The sequence below is a fragment of the Helianthus annuus genome, chromosome 5 (assembly GCF_002127325.2).
Source record: "Helianthus annuus cultivar XRQ/B chromosome 5, HanXRQr2.0-SUNRISE, whole genome shotgun sequence".
NCBI lineage: Eukaryota > Viridiplantae > Streptophyta > Magnoliopsida > Asterales > Asteraceae > Helianthus > Helianthus annuus.
The window spans coordinates 21,178,297-21,199,690 of NC_035437.2; the positions used below are offsets into that span (position 1 = coordinate 21,178,297).

General features: G+C 36.2%; 1 long non-coding RNA gene across 4 annotated transcripts; it reads left to right on the forward strand.

Moving 5' to 3' along the window:
• The first annotated feature begins 15,636 nt into the window (after positions 1-15,636).
• On the forward strand, positions 15,637-16,977 carry LOC118492535. 4 transcript variants are annotated; one of them, XR_004894250.1, is made up of 3 exons: positions 15,637-16,162; positions 16,268-16,647; positions 16,821-16,977. It is a non-coding gene; the product is annotated as an uncharacterized LOC118492535 (long non-coding RNA). The 4 variants fall into 4 exon arrangements; XR_004894252.1 differs by having other exon boundaries at positions 15,637-15,910; positions 15,981-16,162; positions 16,268-16,977; XR_004894251.1 differs by having other exon boundaries at positions 16,244-16,977.
• The last annotated feature ends 4,417 nt before the right edge of the window (positions 16,978-21,394 follow it).

A 21,394-nucleotide genomic window follows, 5' to 3' on the forward strand; every position in this document is an offset into this window, starting at 1 on the left:
GTATAGAATTTTTGTTGTCAAAATCTAATTTGAATGATGAAACGTTTGAAGTAGTATATACTTTGAATGATTCGGACAAATTATATTTTGATAAAGAGTTTCCAATAAGAGGTGTTAAATCAGAAATGATTAAAAAGGTTTTCAAACTAACAGAAATTAATATTTCTGAAATAAAAGATGAAAATCTTATTGTAAAACCTAAATCTTACATCTCAAGAGTTCAACAACGACTAAACAAGAAAAAAGGTTACAATTCTGGTTCGGGTTTTCAAAAGAATCCAAACCAAAATCATAGCTACAAAAAGAAAGGACTTGGTTTTACTCCACCAGAAAACTATAAAAATGGAAAATCTTCTAAAACAAATACAAAATTTGTTTCAGGTATAAGCTCAGAAGAGGAGAAGAAGTGCTCATTCTGGAAACAATCAAATCAAGAATTTCTTGCCGAGAAGAAAAAGAATGAAGCTTACGTGAAGAAAGAAACCAGAACCTGTTTCCGATGCAATGAAGTTGGTCACATTGCATGGAACTGTCCGAAAGCGACAAACACAAAACAGGGAGTTTCTGGAAAACTGAAAGAAGTTTTTGTTGATAAAACCGAACCACCAACTGAACAATTTAAAGTTTTCAAAAATTCAACATTTGAAATTGGTGAATGTTCGAAGAGATTTTACAAGCGAAGTGCAAAACTTGACAACCAAAAATGGGTTGTTAAGAAATCTGAGGTAAAATCTGGCGATGAATCTGATTCCACAAAATCAGAGGAGCCACAGTTTGATGAGAGTGATGAAAACTCAGTTCCTTCAATGGATGACGAGAACTTTCCACCATTGAGGACTGAGAATTTTAAAAGAAAAGTTGGAAAGACTGAAGTTTCAAATCAGGATTATTCTGAAAAGGATAATTTTGATGTTGAGAAAGCTTTTAATGGGAATGTAAAGAAAATTTTCGGAAAAATGGTTGATAGGAAGGTGAAAGGGGTAAAAGACTTCTACGCTACAAAGAAAGCAACTTACACCCCAACAAAATCTGAATTGAAATCACCCAAGGCTGGTCAGGCTTGGGTGGACATTTTCTTCGATTGAAAAACCTGACTATGCCGGAGATCCCAAGTTTGTAATAGTGGATCAGGAATCGGCATTATTCATGTATTTTGAGTTTGTATGAAAAATTCTTAAAATTGTTAAAACTTTACAGGTTGAATGACTACGCCGGAGCTTCCATGTTGGTAAGTGCGAAGCAGGAATCAGCATTTTGTACATACATACAAGTGGTATTGTATGGTTATTTTACAAGTGGTACAGGTTGCTTAATTGCAAAATAGTAAATCAGGGACATTAAGTTGTACTTGATTTACTAACTCATGATATTACAAAGAACAAGATGATGAACCATATCCCCGATTTTAAACAAGTGGTAAATCTACAAGTGGTATCAGAGCTCAGGAGGAAGAGTTCTTACCGTTTAGCTCGATTTTCGCTCAAAATTCTGATTTCTACACCTTCTTTTCTTCATTCAGAAAGATTTAACGGTCGGAATCGTCTCAAAATCTCAGGGATTGTGCGCAACTACACAGAGACAAACCCTAGAAAGTTTCGGATCTAAATTCGAAGTTTAAGTGGGTCAAAATTGGAATTGAATTTGGTCCGCTCAATCGAATAGTTCTGGAACCGCTCGAACGGACAATTCTTGGTCCGCTTGTTCGAACATACTTTGATCCGCTCAAAGGATTCTCTTTGGACCGCTCATTTGACAAATTCTGGACCGCTCATTAGTACAATTTATCTGAATCGCTCGAATTGTAATTGTCTGGATCACTCATACGAATAGCATTTGGACCGTTCTTTCGGACATTGCTTGGTTCGCTTATTAGACAATTCTATTGGACCGCTGATTGAACAGTTCGCTCGAACGGTTTGTCTAATTGGTTCGCTTATTGATCAGATTGATTGGATCGCTTATAGAGCAGTCCGCTTATTTGAACAAGTTGTCAAAGTTGGGAAATTGTTAGTGAATTTGTGAAAAATGACGATGTTATTTGATGAACAAGAAAACAATATGCTAGAGGATTTTAATAATTGGTATATGAGAAATATGGATACCGATTATAGAAATGTGAGTACGGACACTTGGGTTAAAAGTTTTGAACTTTTCATATGTCAAAAGGATGAAACTTTGAATGAGATGGAAGCATGATTTAAAGTTTTAACAGACAATATGAGAAGAATGGGTATTAAGATGTCAAATGATGAATATCTATCAAAATTGACAACTGCATTACCTGTTAAATGGGATGACTTTATGGCTGAACTGAAATAGAAAGATTTCTTTCCAGAGCTTTTTCCATATCAGTTCTTTAATGAAGTTAGAGGAGAGTTTTATAAGGAAGTAAGGAAAAGGAGAGATTTTTTGCCTGAGATGGAAAAGAATTTACATAGACTGGAGCTGGATGTACTCATTGAAGTTAATAGAAGAGTTTGTGTATTTCTTGCAACAAAGAGTACTCTGAAATATGATATCAAAAGGAAATGTTATATTGATGATAATATGAATCCTTTTAATTTTGTTAAATTCTTTCGTGCAGGAATCGACAAGATGGAAACAAAGGATACTCCAAAGATTGAAGAATCTATAGAGTTTGGATCTTCAAGTTCTGCATCAGCATGCTCAAAATGTGACCGCTTCAAGACTGAAAATGACAAACTCTTGAAAGATGCGGAAAGTTTGACATCGGAAGTCAAGAAGTTAGAAGATGTGAAGCAAGCTGATGATAAACAGATTCTTATGGTTCAGAAAAATTGTGAGAAGTTGAAAGCTGAAAATGACAAATTGTTAAGTAATTTGAACAGTTTGACATTTGAAAACAAGAAGTTGAAAGAAAAAGAAAAGGTTTTTGAAGAAAAAATTAAGGATTTTGAAATTGAAAAATCGAAAAGTGAAAAAGAATTTCTAAATCAACTGAAAATTCTTGAAGATGGGAGAAATGTTTTTAGCCAAAACAACATTGAGAAGCAAAAATTGATCAATTCACATCTTCAGAAAATTATAAATTTGGAGAAGGAATGTGAAAGTGCTCGAAAGAAAATCAAGGAGTTAGAAAAAGAGTTTGAAAGCAAAAAGAAATCGCCAGAAGAAGAGGATTTCTGGATTAAGCTTGAAAACAAGAATCTGAAAGCAAATGAATCAAAATTCCAAGAACAGATAAAAATTTTGGAAAATGAAAAATCTGTTCTTGAAAATTTGAAAAATGAAAATGAAAATTCAATCAAGTCTCATCTTGATAGAATATCTCAGTTTGAAAAAGAAGCTGAGAATTCCAGAAGCAAGATTGATGAACTTGAGAAAAAATTGATAGGTTTTGTGACTTCATCAGACAATTTGAAGTTTCCCTGTCCAAAACCAATCAATTCTGTTCCAATGAGTGACAATGTCACAAAATTTGACTATGTCCAAAGTTGAAGATTGTGATGAAAAATCTGATGATGAAAATGTTAAAATTGAAAACCAAAAATTGTTTTTAAATTTAAAAGAAAAATCTCAGAAATCTGTTCTACAATCGACTGAAAAAGGTGAATGTTCTAAACAGAAACCTTTGAAGAAGAAAGTGGAGCAGAAACAAAAAGATAGTAAAAGTTCATCAGATCGATCATCCAATCAAAAGAAAAAAATTACAAAAAGTAAAAAATGAAAATTCAAAAATTGTTGGTAATAGGTGGTGCAGGTCGGACCACAGTGCTCAAAAGCAGAATCCAGCAAACTGGAGGAAAGAATATCACCAAGCCAAACAATGCTTTGATCTGAGCGTTTGGACTCAAAACGGTGATAGGCATGATAACAGAGTGTGTTACAGTTGCGGTTAACATGGACACATTGCTGTTAACTGCCAGTATTGGAGTTATGAGACCAGGAGATGCTTTAATTGCAACATCAAAGGTCACATTGCCAGAGATTGCCCAAGGAAATCTAGTGAAAGATTGAGGGTTAATTCTCAGAAAGCGACAAAGATTCCAGTCAAAGTCAAGCCCCAGGAACAGAAGGTTCTGAAACCTAAAGTTCAAGAACAGTCAACTCAAGAAAAGAAAGTAAAGCTTTCACAGGGGCAAAAAGACAGACTGAGGAAAAAGAGAAAGAAGGCAAGAGAATATCTCGAGAAGATATTGTCCTCGGGTTCGCTCGACAGATCGAATAAAAGTTCTGATGAATCTACTCCCTCAGCTGTAAAGACAAGAAAAAAGAATTCATCAGATACAAATCTGGGGACAAAAGAGGAGAAGAAGAAGGAAAAGGTCGGCGATGAATCTGACAGGTCAAAGTCAGACAAGCCACCTGCAGGCAATGATTCTGGTTCGTCAAAGCCAGAGGAGCCATTGGTTGAGGTAAAATTGTCGAAAACACCCAAGGCTGGTCGGGCTTGGGTGGATCTTTTTAAATGAAAAACCTGACTTGCCGGAGCTCCCAGGTTGGTAAGCGTGGAGCATGAATCGGCATCTTTCTCAAAATTCTATTCGGTAACGTCAATCAAACAAACGGTAAAAAGGTTTGTTTGTGTTTTTCTTTCAAGTGGTATTAGATGAGTTTATGTTTTGCAAGTGGTACAGAAGATTCTGAACTGCAAATGGTAAATCAAGGACATTAACTTGTACTTGGATTTTCCTACATCTGATCGAAAAACAAGATGATGAAGTAACCCCGTACCTAAATTGTTTGGTAAACAAACTTATATTTTCCGGAAAAACCATTTTGATTAAAACAAACTTAAGTGTTTTGAAATCACAATGGGAAAATAGTTTGTTGTGAGGGGGAGTTCTGATTGTTTATGCCAAGTGGATGGAGAATTGAAGTGATTCTCATCAAGTTGTCAAGTTTGTATCGTTTGTTTCAATTTTTCTCAGAAAATCAAAATTGAAACATATTTTGATTTTAGGGGGAGAAAAATTTAAAAAAATTAGAAAATTTGAAAAAGTCAAAAACATTAATTTTTTTTTTTAAAAATGAGTTTTGTTGTGAAAAAGAGGAAATGATAGTAAATCAGTGGACTATCACAGCACGCTAAAGAAATGTAATGTCAAATGTAATAAACGGTCTCACTGATGATGTGACGATAGGTTTTTGTACATTTAGTAGATTTATTCGGGATATAAACCTAAAATTTCAAACTTGTGAAATTTGTGGGGAACACTACTTGGATATATAGGTAACCCCTGAAATCTCGTTTGAAAGGTCTCGTATTCTGATATACTAGGTGTTTATACTCTATGATGTCTGGGGTATTATTCCGGGACTTCTGCTGAACGGTAGTTCTGACCTAGTCCTTGGCTAATACTTTCCGCAAAATGCTTGAAACATAGCATAAAGCCCTCAGCTGATTAGATAATAAAATTGATAATCATCTGTTGTAGCTGAAAAGATCCTCTAAAGGGGACACACTGCTAAGTCGAAGCTGATATCTCTCTGCTGAACGGAAGTTCTGACCTGAGATCCCTCAGTTCTCGCATTTATCCCCTAATTTATGTACAGACATCATTGTAGTGTTCATACCTGTAAGACTGAATATTGGGATTCTGGATACGGGAGTATATTCAAGAGGTGGGACACATGAATTGAACTAAGTTCATAAAACACCTAAATAGTATCCTGAATAGATTGAAAATTGTATGAAAATTTAAGAGGACAATTATATCGTCAATCTACGTGAATCGTTTAGAACTTAAAACGATTAAAAGCTTAACGGTGTTGGTGATATGTCTCAAAAACTGATATGATCCTCTTGCACAAACTCACAAAAATATGTTTGTTTTGAGTTTAAATTCTTGTCTGTACATTTACGTTTCATATTTTGAAAAATCTAAAAAGATTTTTGACAACTGATGTTGAAGAGCTGATTTTCAAAATCTTAAAGGCTAAACTTGATGAACAGACAGATTGGTTAAGTCGTTTGAAATGTTTAAAATGATTCATTAGGTTGAATCAGAAATTGGAATGTTTCAAATTTGTAATCAATGTTTAATTGTAAAAAGTATCAGATGATTAGTTGATTCATTAAGTTGAATCATAATTGTTTTTGTATTGTGATAGTGTGTCTGAGTCTTGCAGGTTTCTGATCCTGTTGCTACAGATAGCCAGGAGACACATCAGAACCAGAGAAGAGCTTAAACAGAGAAAGCTAGGAGTTGATTTCAATGGTGATAACGATTTCCAGACAGAGATCCCAGCATGATGATAGGGGGAGTCTGACGAAAGTTAAAACCAGAGAAAGATCCAGGCATATGGTTTCAGGAAGGAATTTTTGAAGAAGATTTGATTTCAGGCAGAGTTCCTAAAGAAGACCGAACAAGATTGAAGAGCTGTGAATGATTGAAGACTCTCACTAAAGATTCCGTCAACATTCAAGGGGGAGTCTGTTGGTGCAGTTGTCTGTCGACTACATCTTCGTTCGAGTCTTAGGGTAGGGCAGATCGTATTGTGTACGGAATACAAGATTGTACAGATATTAGGTTTGTTGGATCGCTCATTAGTCCAATTAGGTTTAGGATCGCTCGAGCGGACATATGGATGGACCGCTCGAATGACAGGTTAATGGGCCGCTTATTTGACATTATGTGGACCGCTCGAGTGGCATGTGTTTGGGTCGCTTATTGGACCATGTCATATAAGCGATCCCAAATGCCTATATATAGGAGATCATATGAGCGATCCAGGTGTGTGTTTTTCAAGGTGTAACGGTGAAGCTCTGCCCGTTTGTCTCCAAGAGCTTGTAATTTGACAGTTAATCAATACAGGAGACGTTAAGTAGTGAAATCAAGCTTTAGGAAGACTAATTCAATGAATTCCGCCTCTGAATTAGTCTAAGCACTCTTCTGAACGACTCGTCAGGTCAACGAACGTTCCTACAAAAACAGAGAGACAATACAGTTCAGGTTGGGGAAAAAGTGGCACAAATGGTCGGTTGCTAAACTTGGAAGAAGATTGGGGATATATTCATCCGAAGACATTGATTCGGAACTTTTCACCAATATCTACAAGTTTGCTAGTGATCAACAAAGGGCCAACTTTTGGGCACAAGTGGCAGTTGGACCACCCTACGAAGCTAGGAAAGCTAAAGCTTCACGACTACGAGACCCACTTCTGAGGGTCCTTCATCAGGTCATGAGTCACACCATCTGTGGACGCATGGACAGTGCAGGAAATTGTCCCACTCCAGATCTTCTTTTCATATATTCCTTAGTGACTGGAGTACATGTCAACCTCGCAGCTAGAATGGCGGAATTCTTTATACACAGCGCAGGGAGAACTGCAAGCAATGAGATCCATGGTGGTGAATATGTGACTCAGTTGGCATACAACTTGGGTATTATGACAGATGATGTAGTGAACGGACTTCACATGGTTCACGCAGGAGGAGATGTGGATATGAGGTCTCTGCGAGCGATGGGTTTGGTAGTAGATATAGATAATGGCTCGAGACTGAGGGGTCTAAATGGGGAAATATGGGATCCACTACCGTTACCACCACAAAATGAAGACAATAACATGGCAGAGATCGAGCCACCACCACATGATGAGCCACAACATGAAGAGCACCAGCACCAGCATCAGTATCAGCACCAACAAAACTGGCCTCCAGGTATACCTTCCTATCCTGAGTTGTACCAGCAGTTCCAACATATGCAGGTTTCTCAAGATGCTATCAGGGCAACTCAAGACGCGATGAGGGCCGACCAGTTAGCTATACGGGCATCTCAGCAGACCATGTGGGAGGAAGTGTATGCAGGATTTTCCTACATCTTTGGAGGGCTAGAAAGTGTATATCCAGGCCATTTCGGCAACCCTCCACAGTTTCCATTTGGAGACACAGGTACTTATGGGGCGGGTTCATCTGGAACACGCCACCATGATGGTGACGATGATGAGGAGTAGAAGGAGGTAGGGTGAAACAGTTCAGAAACTTATGTTTATGTTATTTTTATTTCAGTACTTTGTTTGGGATATTTTTACTTTATGTCTGTTTTAAGTACTTTAGTATGTTTGTTTTGATTGAATAACGGATCTGGTTGAATTATCTAACATTTTGAACAATGGTAATGTTGGCTATTTTAGCAAATGACATAATTGGCAGATTTGTAAAGAAATGCACACAGAGTTGAGACGACTTCGAACAAAAATTCTACTCAAACAAGTCAACTCCAACTCTAAGGGAGTACATCTTTCCCTTTTCACATTATTAGTATAGCTCTTCATAATTGCTTAACTAATATGTTTTTCACATTGAGGACAATGTGAAGTTCAAGTGTGGGGAGGGGTTTAAAAGATTTTAAACTTTGTTTGTCCTTAATTGTTCTCGTTTCTGTAAATATTTTCGAAAAATAAAGCAAAAATGGTCAATTTGTGTTCTTTAGAAGCATCGAATTTGATAAAAATCGACAAGTCAAATTTATGTTAGAAAAAGATAACTAGAAAGCAGTGATAAAACAAAAACGAAAGACCTACATGTTTATCTTTATATTTATACCCATTCCTTCCGTTTATGTGAGCATATTTTTGAGCCTTTAAAAGCTTTCTTGTCAAATGCTTCTTTGTTTTTTTCGGAAAAATGAGTGAGCCGGATGTTTTATGTAATTTAGAACTTGTCATTTGAATGCTTTTCAAAACCATGAATATGTGAAATTACATAGAAATGATAGAGGCAATTAGGATAACCCCTTTGTCAGCCTTTTTCTTTGTTTATATCCCGCACCCAACACTATCCATTAGTTTGCCATGTTGAGCCTATTTTTCGTATTTTTTTTACCCAAATATCAAAGTTAAAACCCAAATATAACTTTTTCTTTTTCACCTTTATTTTTGTTAAAAATTTGGCCATAAGATAGAAGTTTCATTTCAAAAAAAAAAAAAAAAAAAACCCGTTTGTCAAAACTCTCTAAAGGAATTAAGGAAAGACTATCAAGGAAGAAAAATAGAGAGTTGGCACACAAAAAGAATAAACTCTGAGGACCTACTCAAGTAGCTTAGCAACGTGTTCAGAGTAATAGATAATAAAGCACCAAGTTTTTTGGCCAAGTTTTAACCTTTCTTGCTACTTTCAAATACCCATTCCATACCTTTAACCTTAGCCTATCATTAAACCCATCAAAGACCTCTTGATTTATGCTTTTCATGTATTAATTGGTGGAGGTTCGATCTTTTGACAAGCATATGATATTGCATGATTCATTGACTAGGCATCGAGTGTTTAACATACACATTATATGTATGATTCAGAAATTTAACCGAGTGTGTGTGAACATTGTGAGAAATATAGAGATTTGCATGCTAAGTCAATCGAAAGTTGAATCATTGCTTCATAATTATCCTTTCATACATCTAACAAAGCTTGTTTGTTTTAAATCTTTGATGATGACTTTTTGAAAACCAATTTGACCACCAAACAAATTAGTAACTTTGTAAATATTCAGATTTGATTCCGTATTTTATTTTAAGTTTGCTTGAGGACAAGCAAAGTTCAAGTGTGGGGATGTTTGATATACGTTAAATTATACATGTTTTTATACCCCAAAACACTTCCGTTTTAAGCATTTTTGACCGAAAACACGACGTATAGGTACCAAAATCGGTACTTTTATACTTTCAGGTCTTAAACAGAGTATAATGGAAAAATCTGGTGAAAACGGGCAAAATCTGATGCATTTCTGATAAAAATGGCAAAAATCTGATGGACTGCCAGGTGTGGCACGACCGTGCCACCAACGACACTACCGTGCCACTGCTACGATCTCGGAAGCACTGATAGTGCAACTAGGAGTGCCAATTATTTCTCGGACCGCACGACCGTGCCACCGGCGGCACTACCGTGCCGTTACCAAACCAAGCCTTCTGACCAACATCTCCGAGGAGCGGCACCACCGTGCCAAATCGACACTATCGTGCCGATCTACTGACTCAGGCAACTTGTCCACTAGTCCACTTGGCTGACTCAGGATCGCTGAAACTGGCGTCACCCGACAACATCTGACAGCACGACCGTGCCAAATCCGCATGGCCGTGCCAATCTGGAAATCATCTATAAATAGCAGCATTCATTACTGGTTCAAATGTTGGGTTTTTCTCCATGTTTCTAGGCGATTTGTGGGTTACGAAGCAGTCCTGATCAGACCCATTTGAAGCTTAAAGATCGAGTGGAAGCATAACCGATCCAACCCATCAATTCCTTGCTTGTTTATGGTTCGATTCCTTGTTCTTGAACATGTATTCTGATCATTTTGCAAGTTATGAGCTGATGTTAGTTTATGTTTAATATAGTTTATGTAATAGTAGTTATAAACTTGTTTCTTGAATGAACTTTATGTTGTAATCTTGTTTATATGGAACTTAGGTAATTTTTCATGTTTGAATCTTCATGATTATATAATGAATGTTTCATTGATGTTGAGTTCCTGATTATGTTTGATTATTTTGGATAATGAATCTGTGGTTAGTGGGATGGTAACTATTTCTTGATTAATCACTTGTTTGTAAACTTGTTTACACCATGAAACTCGAGAGGGGTATTGGTTTTATCCAAGATATATCTTATTTTGATTAGGAATACTTTCTTGCACGTAAGGGTTCTAATGAATTATATGGTGTTGATTACATGTTCTTGCATGCGGTTTATGATCCGTGTTTAGTAGTTTTGGTCTGAAATTGCTGACATGGTAGATTTGTATTCAAGACTTGTAAAGGTGAAATATGTTGTTATATGATGTACTTAAATGCTTATCCTCGTGGCTGTATTGTGACCATCGGTATTGCTTTCTTTGATAAGTGAGGTTAGAAAACTCCTAGCGGATGACTAATCTATCTTTAAAGGTTCACATGAATGAATATCAATAGCTCGCTAAAGAATGAGTTTAGGTGGTTAACGTGTGTTTATCGCGTTAACTTTCCGAAGAATCATCATGTTAGAAAACTCCTAGCGGATGACTAACTGTCTTGAAATTGGAAAATTGATTAAGTGCTTTTGTAACATATCTGATAGATAACATGTTTAGGTTGTTTGTGAAACAAGATATTAGTATATTTATGTTTTAGGAGTAATTTAGATAACTTAGTTAAACAATCATTCACCTATCTTTTTATCTGGTAATCTAATGACAAAGATTTAGTACATTATAACGCCCGTGTTCCATGGATCGATATCTGGCTCTTACCAATACTTTGCTGCATATATGACGGGATACACTTGTCCTTTGTTGTGTGTGTTTTAATGTTAAGGTATAAACCATTTTTATAAATATAAAACGCACTTCGTCGCATGTGAACATACTGTAAATAAATATGTATACAATCATGTTGCGTCAGGGCGGCATACGGTTGCTGAGTCATCGACACGTGGCAGCTTGTGGTGTCACCTGATCTATTAGCTGTCACGGCCCGCGTAGAAGACGAATAAGGTCTTCGCGTCCCGCAAGCGACCCCAGATTCTTATTTTTAATTAATCTTAATAAAATAAAGGTATTCGGGGCCGGTTTTCGTATACGGGTGCATTTTAAGACATATAGGGGCATTCTAAATATTTTATGCGTGTCGGAAATATTTTAGGAGGGTTGATATATCTTGGTATAACTCCTGGATTATTTAATAATATATTTTGCACTCACATTAAGTATAATAACCCAATTTCACTTTATCCCTACGTCACGAGACAGAACCCCAATGAATTTAGGCAGAGCCTTGACATAAGTTACGGGGCCCTACGTCAGTCGAACAGGGTATCAGTGATCAAGGGTTAAAACACTTAAAACGGGATAGGGCTTTATTTTTATTATTTAGAAATATAGAATCTCTAATATTTAGAGAGAGAATGCGAGAGGCAGGAAAATGAACAATGAGAGTTTGAACGAAAGTCTTCTATTTATAGTACTCCCCCAATTTCCTTGAAGCCAAAGCTTTGTTTGATATGCAGCCACGTACCAACTTGGATTGTGATTTCTTAAATCAATACACGTATATACTAAATTTTAATGCATACATGCATTCATAAGAATTTTTTCAAATGTTAATATTATTATTCTATTACATAGACTTTATTTTAGTGAAATGCTTTTACTGTTTTTATTATTTTATTAGTTTATATATTATAATTAATTCATTTGCTTCACTTATTTGGCGCGTATTACTTCTAAAATATGACGTTTTATAAAACAATGAATACGCCTTTAGAACGAGAATATTTTTATCTATATTTTGAACCAAGTTTCATTAAAACGGAGTAGGTTCAAATATAATGTATTTCTATAATTATTTTATTAAACGGTTCCCATGTTTGCCAATATACCTCATATTTTTATTGGTCAAGTTTCCAATGACCTATTAGTGTAATAATTTTATTTAAAAATTTTAGGAATGTTACATCCTCCCGACCTTGTTTTAAATCTCGTCCTCGAGATTTGGGCTACGATATTTTATTGGGGTTACGTCACGTCTTGTAGCTGGTTATCAAGGTGTCTGGGATAGAATCATAGGATAGTTAAAATTTAATAGTCTCAAAACTTAGTTTGAGGAATTGATGTTAACCAAATGAGCCGAGTCATCTCCTCATAGTCATGTCCAATAATGGTCATGGAACACTTTCCTGGTTCTGCCAGAGCTCTAGGAATTGTGCCCTCAATTCCATTCGAAGCGACCCCACTTCTCTCTAACATAGGTGATTCTCCTTAGATCATTAAAAGCATTGTGGTTATCATGATTTATCCAAATCATTTACCACATATTATGCTTAGCCTCACACTTGTCACTTTTAGGAATGGACTAGGAAGTTTATTAATTTTTATAATAAACTACCTTATTAAATGCGTAGGGTTATTCCCCCACAGTGACCTCGCTTATTCATACAATTAGGTTTTCCTATTGAACTCAATTCCTGGGATCTCCAGTCTACTGAGTTAGGTTTCCATCATATGAACTTCATTTTTCAAGGCTTCAGTCCCATTCCACAACTTGATCTCTAATAAACCCTCATGTTGTTGGATCCATAACATTAGCAAATAACTTTGCGTATTTGAGATCAGTTGTCATGATGTGTTATTTACTCATAAGTTAATTTTGCCTATTGTCAACTTCTAAGACTATAACCTCAGTGGCCATCTGAATCTGGTTATAATATATGTCTTTGTAAGATACGCTTATTATTTAAGGCAAACACATCTCCATTATGCACTGCGACCTTTGTGTCCTCCACATAGTCGTCTGTTTGCAATGTTAGATTACAAAATCCTTATTGCCAAACTTTTATGAAACAAATGCAAGACACCCCCATATTTAAGTGTTATAGGATATCATCCAGATGGGTAATGAAAACCATTTCTACATACCCTTATAGGGTTGTTTCTAAATGGATCCTCCCCCACATTTCTTGCCATTTGATCAACATTTTTGTAACTTCACTTATGACGACATTTATACACATATGATTGAACAAGATCAACCTCATTGTATCAGTGAATTCAACTCATACTGCATTAGCTTACATAAGCTTCTGAGCTAACCAAAGCAACACTTGCCATTGTCATAAGTTTGTCACCAACTTAGAATAATTCTAATTTAACATCTAGAATAAGCTTAGACAATGAGTTCTCCTCATTAGCTTTTCGAACAAACTCTTAAAAGTTACATGTCTTTTCCTTATAATGAATGAAAATTCTCCCTCAACTTTGTCTATACACAAATTCTTTTTGTGTTCATACACATTTGAATATTTAGAGTTAATTAGTCTCCGTCAAGACCCATAATTAACCAAGTACTAGTCTAGCATGCTTTAGACTATAATACTTTAGCATGTCAACAGAAGATGCATCATTCTGATTCTTCACAGCCCTAAAGATATCATAATATCACTTTGCAACATTCATCCCTTGTTAAGACAAAATAATGAGACTTATTCATAATCCTAAAACATCAATATTTAGGAAAGTCTCACAAATTATTGTATATAGCACATAGCTAAATTTCATCATTCATTTAAGGAACATAACTTGTTTACCTTTGATCTCCAACATTCTACCATTGACTCATAAGTACTTAAACATAAGTCTTAATCCAAGTCAATTGGTAAACACATTCATCACCAACAAGATGAATGTTTCTGTCTACAATCACTATTATGTATGAGATAGAGTCAACTAGATCGACACTCAACAACATGACATTCATAATTTGCCATAAGTGATTTGCACACATCTATTGTTATTCATTAGGAGATATATATATTTAGGATGCTCTCCTAAATAAAGGTAAAATCTCCATATGGATCTAACAATAATCAAGTGGTAGACGCATCTACTTATAAATCTCGCAAGATTTATTAAAGGTATACAATAACATATAGTACTTTTACTTTCATATGTTAGAATTCACACTTGTGAATTTTCCAACGACTTCTAATGAAGTATGTCGACATGAATGTCGTTAGTGTATTTCATCTCAATACACTCACTACATTCTTTCATTACTCACTCATGATGTGGTTATACATTTGATGTTTTGTTTTGGACTTTTAGTCAATGTAACAACTCTCAAGTTATTTATGTCCAAGTATTTTCATGTACTATCCGTTTAAAACCATATTCTTTTAAACAATGTATAACCGACGTTATAATTATTTTCCACAAAAATAATTTATACGTTACAACCATTAGTGATTTATTTCTTTATAAAAAATTGCATGTGTTATCCGAAAATATTGAACACAAAACAATGAAATACATTGGAAACTAAATCATAAGTGTCAATCACTTTTGAAATTTAAACGGAACATAGACAATTTGTAGACATCAAATAGTAAAATGCTTTTATTTTCAACACTTTAAAATCTGACAGAAATCTTCTCAATAATATCGTCTCATGGCATGTCTTGAGATACTCCCTCAATAAGACTCCATGCACTTGTAAGTACAAGTTTCCTATTTCATGTTTACACTTTAAACTTGGACAATTATGCTCAAAACAACACCAAGTTGTTACAAATACTACATTTACGTAGTAAACTTGAACAATTAAATTTGTTCACAACAACACCAAGTTGTTTTTAACCAAATAACATTTTCTAACACGCATGTTAAAAAAAAAGTTATAACAAGCACATTATAGAATCGAACGTTTACATAAAACGTTTTCCAAAGATATAGTTTATAAAATAAACCCTTTCTCATCATCTTTAATGCTCAGTTCATTATGAACAATCTCTAACCTCGTATTATTGATACACATTTTCTAACACACGTGTTAGAAAATTTAAGTCATTTTATATGTACCAAACATGACCAAATTAGAGCATTAACTGTCATCATTAAAACTCATCAAATGTCATCATTAAAACTCTACTCAAGAGTTTCACCAAATGAAGAGTTAAGAGTCTCAATAATTATCTATACTATTATAAAAAGGAGAAGTGATGAACATGGGTGTAATTTTACAATGCATACAAGTTTTGAAACAATATGTACAAAGAAACGCAACACATTTTAGAGGGTAGAATGGGAAAGGGCTCAACATTTTAAGACACTTCAAATTATAATGGTAAATTTATATGTACGATTTCATCATAAATTCCAAACTTTACCCTTGTCTCAATAATAACTCCTTGGCAATTGAATGGTTTCTCAACTGAATGGGTTTTAATTACATTAGGGAACTATTCCACTTCTCATCATCTCTCTCGGTTTCTCTCTATCGAATCCAAACGACATGGCCTTTCTCAGATGATGATGATGGACTGAAGTTGAAAGATGCGTCAAACCTGGCTGAATTAGGGGTTCTGGCGAAATATTCGAACATTGATATTCCGGCCAGAAGCTATGGTTTCGATGGTGGGTTCCGGCGACATGGGTAAGCCATGTGGTCGATCAAAGAAGAACGGTTTGTAACGGCGACACGGGTAAGCATTTGTGTGATTGAAGAGGGACACAAGAACATGGGCAAACACTCAAAGTCCATCATTCTTGAAGGTGATGCAGCTAAGAAGACTCATTGGAAGATGGTAATTGAAGGATTCTGCTTCTCCCTTCCAGATTCATCACTACATCAATGTTATTCACCAGATTCAACCTGTTAGCGATTAAGGTAATGGGATTCATCACTAATTGGGGTCCAGATTCATCACTAATTTCAGCTTTTTACTTAAAAAAAGGTAATTTTTACAGTAAGGTTCACTGTAGTCGTGCTTTGTGGTTTCAGATTTCAAGTCCCGCTATCACTTCTTTAATACTAGGGTGTTTGGATGTGTCTTTTTCAGGTCTGATAACAGTGCCTAAACCTAACATGAGGATTGATTGATTGACTATCTCGATGGAAAAATTCAAGCCGATAAATTCTACCATTGAGGGTTCTATGGAAAACGGATCTACCGTTGAAGCTTGATTTAGAGACTTTTGCAAGTTTTTTTCGATCTGTTTTTGGTTTTTAGTTTGTTTTATCTTTTAAGATTATTAAGTTATGTGATACGAATTGATTTGCGGTTATTTATTTATATATATATATATATATATTTTTTGTGAAAGTAATGTTTTTTACGATCATCAGATACATTGTCCACTCACTTTTGTTATGTGCCTGATCAGGATCATTATGGTAACATGGTAACAAGATGATTGAACCCGGGGAGCTAGAGCTGAGGTGAGGTGGAGGTTGGGGGTTCGACTCCGGTCGGGCGTGTATTTACCACCTTGGGTGGGCGGCTCTCAATTACACTGCGAGTTGCCCTTAGCCGTAGTTCGCTACGGTCTCCTAGCGTAACTGGGTTGTCATTCAAAACAAAAAAAACAAAAACAAGATGATTGATCTTGCAGGTGAACAAAACTACCAGGTGGATACCAAATTTGGTTTTGCTAATTTGAAGTTGAGAAGCGGCTGCAAAAGTATGAGACGAATGAGTTGGAAAAGCATGAAGGGCAATCTGTTTTCCGTCTGATATTGTATCAGTTTAATGATACTTTCATTAGAATTTTACTTGTTGCAGCTGTGATGGGAAAACTAAAAGGTGATACTTTCCACAGAATTGCTTTTGCTGTGATGAAGGCACAAAAGGTGATAAATTGCATTACATCTTGGCTTTCAAAAGGTGATATAATGCAATTTATCAAGGCACAAAAGGTGAGAAAACTAAAACAATTCAGTGGATATCTTATACACATGGCAATCATGACCCGTTCTTAAAGAAATTGGTTGATTTGGGTCATTTTTGTTTAGTGTGAAAGCACCGGATCGATGACGAACATCAAACATTGCACTTGATTCAGGACATGAAGAACAAAATATGAACAAGATAGAAATATGTAGAAGATGAATCTCTTTATTGATGAACCAGTCATCACAGATTACACAAACCAAAGGAGTATACATCATCTACAAGCTGGTTTAGATCACAAAGATCTAAACCTAGCTTTCTCTCACTAACACATAGTCTCCCTGTCTCTAGAATGCACACAATGATGGAGAATAGATGGGATCTTGTGAGAGGTGCACCCAGCACTCAAGAGTTGTTGTTTTGTGTGTATATGTGTGCCCTAATCCTATACAACACATATATATAGACTAGGGACTAAAGCTCGGACAAACCAATCTACACTAAACCAAACCCCTGACCCAAAATTCTTAGACAGAAACTTGGACAAATTGTCCAAGGATAAACCTTGGACTAAGTTTCAAGACATGTACAATAAAGACCCTAACAATTTGAAGGAATGCACTTTTCACCCAAAGTGCATTAACAAACTCCCCCTTGATCAGTGCATGGTCTTCATGTGGTCTTGAATTCTTCATTATCGTTGACTTAAACTTGGACTTCTACTTTGGTTGACCAGAACTGATAAGCGACAGTTACCCTGCAGGAACTGCACTTACAGTCTCCCCATTAACTGTTGCTATCATTTCTATCTGACATTGATATCTTCAGTCACCGGATACTGCACTTACAGACTCCCCCTTGACTGATGATATTATGTCTGCTTTCTATTTTGGCTGAGACTTGATCTTTCCGGCAAAGCACAGTGATTTTCAACCCTTCTAATTAAAGACTTGCTGACGATCACTTAAATGGCCGCTTTGTGAAACCCGAAGAATCCAACATCAAACACTGTTGATCCTCCCCCTCAATCTACTCCTGAATCAAGTTAACGTGAACCGACCTACAACCACATGTATGAATATCGCTCGATACATTAATCTTCAAACTTAACCGGTAGAAGAGCGAAACGTCGGATTTCCAATGCCTAACATCAAAAACATCAAATTCCGCAAAGACATGAAGTTTGGTTCGATAAGTTAATAACAAACCAGACTTTGAAAATGTACATCCACCATCTTGATCAAGGTCTTCAGCTGAGTGTCTGAGATCATTTCATCTCGAATCTTCAAGATCCAATCTCGTATCTTCACAAATACAACAATTACCCAATGACTTTCGTCTCTGATCTCCCCCTCAATGTAAGAACCCCTATTTTGAGAATCCGATCAGTCACCAACTTGGAAGAGCTACCAAGAAGACTAATCTTCTCTACTCTAACCGGCATACAATAAAGGCATGACCTTCAACTAGTTGCCAAACGAACAATTTGCTTCATCACGTCAACACTTGATTAAACCTCGAACAAACTTGACAAAACTCAATCATACACTAGTTCTAACTTGCTTCATGTTATAAACACTTCGCCACCGGTAAGATTGACACTAAGTTAATCTAAAAGATAGTAAACATGAACTTGTTTCGATGTAGCACCACGAGCTTTTGGTTTACAAAGAAAATAGGAATTTCAAAATTTTTACTCCCCCTTTTTCTTCGTAAACAATACAAAAATCCAAGCAAGTCGTATTCTCTTCACCTCCTCACTTGATTCGGACAACATAAGTACCATAAAACTTTTCGATAATCCGAAACCGACTTCAAGTTTCCAAACTACACATAATTCTGACTCTTAGTTAGTTATCCGGTACCCCAGGTAACCCGGAATAACTAGAAAAACTCGGAACATGCACACCTCGAAACTTCCGAACAACACAAACTTCTAAATTTAGCTAAAAATCCGGTACCCTAGGTAACCTGGAATTCTAGAAAATTCAGAATTCGTAAAACCTGAAAGCTCTTGAAACCTAGGATCAAATCATTGAGCAGTACTTAGAGTACAAAGGAATTCGAAACAAGCAAGGAAATAACGGAAACTCTGAAGAAACCCAGAACAAAAAAAAAAAACTCGGAACCAAATTTTAATAACACAGACTTATTAAAACTTAAAACTCGGAACAACTTGGAACAAATCCAACAGTTTCAATCCGACTTTAAAGCTCGAAACCTGTTAAAACTTGGAGCTGAACAGTAAAACTCGGATCACATGTTATGAATCTCGGACTACAATGAACTTTTGAAACTCGGATTCACAAAACTCAGACACAATACTACGATCAAACAAACTCGGACTTAATATTAAACTAGAAACTCGGACACGGAGAATTTAAAACTCGGACTACTTAAGAAAATAATCTTAAACTCGGACCAAAGGAAAGGAAACTTAAAACTCAGACCCAAGTAAAACAAAGTAAAACTTGGACTAGTGTTAAAACTCAAACATTTGATCTTTTAACAGAACTCGGAGTTGAAGAATTTTGTTAACAAAACTCGGAACTGAACTCATGAATAAAACTCGGAACATATACCAATAGTCGGAGTAATATACAAAACCTCGGAACATATACCAAAACTCAGACTTCAATACTCGGACCCACATACTAAACCTCAGACCTTTGAACAGTTGAAGACCTTTAAAACTCGGAACCATCAGACTCAGAGTAAACTCGGATAACATTAAAACCAAACCACAGACTCTTGAAACTTAGAACAGTTCATCGACAATGGACTTCTTTCATCACTTTAAAACTCAGAGACACATAAAACTCAGACATTTGATCTAGAAAACTCGGACAAGCTCCAAGGCAAGCTTCAGTAACTAGTCTCCTGACTATCTCCCCCGTGTGACTTCACACTGGTTCACCAAAAACCCCGGAAACACAAACACAGAGTTTTAAACTCAGACAATCCCTTTTTGGATCAAAACCCTAGATCTCCAAAAACCCAGCAGTTCTCTCCAAACCAGCTCGAATATCTTCATATCTGGACCAAAATCTTCACGTCTTCAAGATGTTTGGCGGAAACAAACATCAAATCAAGAGCAATGGTGAATAGGAAGGCGGTTAGACCATTCCGAATCGGTAACCATGCTCTGATACCACTGTGAAAGCACCAGATCGATGACGAACATCAAACATTGCACTTGATTCAAGACATGAAGAACAAAATACGAACAAGATAGAAATATGTAGAAGATGAATCTCTTTATTGATGAATCAGTCATCACAGATTACACAAACCAAAGGAGTATACATCATCTATAAGCTGGTTTAGATCACAAAGATCTAAACCTAGCTTTCTCTCACTAACACATGGTCTCCCTCTCTCTCTAGAATGCACACAGTAATGGAGAATAGATGGGATCTTGTGAGAGGTGCACCCAACACTCAAGAGTTGTTGTTTTGAGTGTATATGTGTGCCTTAATCCTATACAACACATATATATAGACTAGGGACTAAAGCTCGGACAAACCAATCTACACTAAACCAAACCCCTGACCCAAAATTCTTAGACAAAAACTTGGACAAATTGTCCAAGGATAAACCTTGGACTAAGTTTCAAGACATGTACAATAAAGACCCTAACAATTGGAAGGAATGCACTTTTCACCCAAAGTGCATTAACAAACTCCCCCTTGATCAGTGCATGGTCTTATGTAGTCTTGAATTCTTCATTATCGTTGACTTTAACTTGGACTTCTGCTTTGGTTGACCAGAACTGATAAGCGACAGTTACCCTGCAGGAACTGCACTTACATTTAGCCAAATGAGTTGATTTTGGTCTCTCAAATTATAAAATGGGTCACTCATATAAAACAAATTAACCTTACCGAGCAAACCAAGGTGAGTTCACTGCTCTTTTTCTAAGCATGCATCCCGGGAAGGGATATTGGGTAACGTTCCAGGGAGGAATGCAGGTTATCGGGATGTTGGTTATTACTCAGTTTCTATCATATAAGACCCCTTACATCTACCGACAGTTGCCGGGAAGGCAACGAGGTTATTAGTGGGTAGTGGCGGTACTCGAAGGCGGCAGTCGGTGGTGGTGGTGGTCGGTAGCGGTGATGGCGGGTTGTGGCGTCGGTGTTTAAGGCTTAGGGATCATGAGGTCTTTGGTTCTATTCCTACAAGAGGGGTTTTCTCATATTTATTGGGTTTCCTCATATGAATTGGTCTGTAAGCATTATAGCCTTGTGGAGATGGATATGATCGGGTGGTTTTGTTAGTGGCACAATGATACTC